Source organism: Nicotiana sylvestris, chromosome 4 (genome assembly GCF_000393655.2).
Source record: "Nicotiana sylvestris chromosome 4, ASM39365v2, whole genome shotgun sequence".
NCBI classification, from domain to species: Eukaryota; Viridiplantae; Streptophyta; class Magnoliopsida; order Solanales; family Solanaceae; genus Nicotiana; species Nicotiana sylvestris.
In genome coordinates, this window is record NC_091060.1 from 113,915,654 (window position 1) to 113,919,001 (window position 3,348).

At 34.0% G+C, this 3,348-nt stretch overlaps 1 long non-coding RNA gene across 1 annotated transcript; it reads left to right on the plus strand.

Annotated features, from left to right (window-relative positions):
• The first annotated feature begins 605 nt into the window (after window positions 1-605).
• On the plus strand, window positions 606-1,554 carry LOC138889044 (uncharacterized). Its single transcript, XR_011406604.1, has 2 exons — window positions 606-695; window positions 1,174-1,554. It is a non-coding gene; the product is annotated as an uncharacterized lncRNA (long non-coding RNA).
• Window positions 1,555-3,348: the final 1,794 nt, after the last annotated feature.

Sequence of the window (3,348 nt, forward strand, 5' to 3'; positions counted from 1 at the left end):
TTATATACCATAAATATTTTTTGCTGTGTCGCTTTCGTCAAACTCAAAGGGAGTTTAGTTGTGTTTGTTTTCTTCTTGTTTTTGGTGAAAATAATTACTAATATTAGCGAATTGATAGCTACTAATTGCTGAACTTCAGGCTGTGGCCTTTGTCTTTCTCTATGTGAGTCTTAAATATTCATCAGCTAAAACACTAAAATGATGAGAGATTAAATTTTTTATCTGTGAAATAAACTTTATTGCACGAGCTAATTTTTTATCTGTGAAATATGAAACAACAAAGTTTTTACTCAGAAAATAAAAGACACCCATTTGGCATACCAATCATATTAAAAACTCATTTTTTAATGATAAAGCTCATTTATACCATATCCCCTATACCACCCTTGAACTTCATTCGTTTCTCACATGCCTCTTCCAGCAAATATGGATCTGAAATTAGGGTTAATTAATAATTCAATTGATTTATTGCATTATCTTAGACGTGGTCAGCTCATGTAAGGCTTGAACTTAAAGGAAGTTATAATAATAATAACAATAAACAACTCTAGTCTTGTTCAGTGCAAGTTAGATCTCTATAAATAACCTTTGAAGATACTCACAAAAAAATGTTCACAAAACTTTACGCAATTTATCTAGTATGGCGTTACTTAAGTTTGGTTTAGTCATCACTATTCTTCTCACGGCATTCACTAGTTAGTATCCATTCCTCTTTATTCGTGTAGTGTAGTGCAATCTGTCGTTATTGTGCTTGTCAATAATATGTTTAGAGCCCGTTTGGCTATAAAACAAAATTTCATTTTTTTTTCGAAATTAATGTTTGACCATAAAATTTTCAATTTTCAGTTGAAGATGAATGTTGAAATTTTTCAAAAATTTGAAAAACTCTAAAAAAATATTTTTCTTCACTTTGATCACTCACAAAAATTCAAAAATAGCTTGTATTCATGTCCAAACACAACTCTAATTTTAAAATATCATTTTCACTTATTTCGGGAATTTTACAATTCTTATGTCCAAACGCCCACTTATAGTTACACATGTGAATTTTTACATATATGTGTGTGGGCGCGCGCTTTTTTTCCTATACATGCAGATTGAATGTGCTCTTTTCCATATTATACCAGTAATTAATAAATTGATTTTGTAATTGTGGTGATGAATTTTTTTCAGCCGATGTGATATGGTCCTCAAAGACACAAGTTATGGCAGCAAGAAATGTCGATCCTAATAATGTAACAGGACTCAGAAGGAAATTACTTCCACAACTTAATGATATACTACCTACTTGTGGGAAAGCGTGTGGTATCTCTAATGGAGAAGATTGCAGTGGTTGTTGGTTTTGTTGTAGCTGTGAACGATCAACTTTCCCTTGGGAATCTGATAATCCTTTCTTTTATCGTTGTCAGTGACAAAAATTGGTAAATTAGTTCCCGATTGCAAAGAGAGTCTGCTAAAGATATCTATTACATGTATTTGTGATTCCGTTTAATTTCAGTATCTGCTCTGTTTTTTCTTATTTTCTTACACGAATAACAAAGAAATTCATATGAATGACTTTTTACTTTTTTTTTATGAAGAATAACAAACTCAGCTTCACATGCAGGCAGGGCTTGCTTTTTAGTGCTTTTATAATTCAATCATACATTGAGCAAATCTAATTATGCATAAGCAATCTATGTCGTCTTCTTACTTCTTGTGCTATATATTTATTTAATACAGTTTATCCTTCATTCTCTAATGTAGTAATCTATCTACAGAGGAATTTAATTACCGTTTCTTGTGTTTCTAAGAAATTGTTTCTAGAAGTAAACATGACGCATCTATACACAAGAGGCGAATTTAAGTACCCTATGAAATAAATTACTTAACATGTAGAATTCTTAATCAATTCAGTTAAATATCGATTAAGAGTTTACCAATGTTCTCTCTTCTTTCTGACGCTAATTATCCTTTTCTCCTGAAGAAGCTATAAGGGTGTAATAATCAAGTATATATTGGGTAATTTCACAAAAGGTCATTCAACTTATACTAAACTCACTCAATTTCACTAAAAAATCAAGTTCGCTGAATTTTTTAATTCTAATTAAGAGATTATTTAAAACTTAAAAAAAGCTCCCACCCAAATAAAATACCCATAAGCCGACCTGACCCAACCTTTTGAACTTTTAATTAAACGAACTGTTGAAAATCTTCCTCCCCACATTGTTGATCTTTTTTTTTTTTTTTGGCTAAGAAAGCTTTTATTAAAAATATAACTAGTGCGTTACAGAGGTTGGAACTGAACGGTAGATTACAATTCGAGCTACATCAGAAGCTAAAAGCGGTAAAGTAAAAGTAAGGGGATTTTCAAAAAGGATAACATCATTAGGTTGAAAATCCGTGGTTGTCTTCCCATGTTTGGCTAATACATCCGTCACAGCATTACCCTCCCTGAATGTGTGTTGGATCTGGGTCACCTGGAGCATCGAATTGCATGCAAAATTGATATGTGAGTGTTTTAGTGGAGCATTAGATAAGATGTGTAGGAGTATATGAGAGTCCGTTTCCACTGGTAATGGTCGGAAATTGTGAGCATTTGCTAGTAGTAGCCCATGATATAAGGCTAGCGGTTCAGCTTGGAGAATATCAGTATGGCTCAATGATTTGGTAAAACCATACACCTAAGCGCTAGAGTGTCACGACCCCAACCCCGGTCATGATGGCTCCCAACACACTGCTAGGCAAGCCCGACCATTCAACAACATTATCCCAAATTCTTATTCAGATTATAGATAAATATCACAGAGAATTTACTAAGTCATTTCATTCAAGTGTATAATTAATAATAAAATCTGCGGAAGTTCAATTAAAATACCACACCATAGCCCAACAGAATCCGGTGTCGCGAATATGAGCCTCTAATACAGAATATCCACCTATTACAAGTCTGTCTAGGAAAAATGCGGAATAAAAAATAGAGATAGAGGGGAGAGATCAAGGCTGCGAACGCCATGCAGCTACCTCAATACTCCCGGATACTGCCTGCTTAGCTAAACAATTCCCCACTTAGCCTGTGGTATACCTGGATCTGCACGCAAGGTGCATGGAGTAATGTGAGTACTCCGACCCAGTGAGTAATAAACATAAATAAAGGCTGAGAATAAGAAATCATGGAAAAATACAAAGTAAACTATAACTGGCAGTTTAGAACAACAAATAGTGAAGCAACAAGTCAATTAAGTCAGAGTACCAAATACTGAGACACGTATAACAAAAAAAACAAATGCATGAGTGCAATGCAATGCATATGATGGTACACTCTAGTACCCACTGCGGCGTGCAGCCCGAGCCATCCATTTATTTATC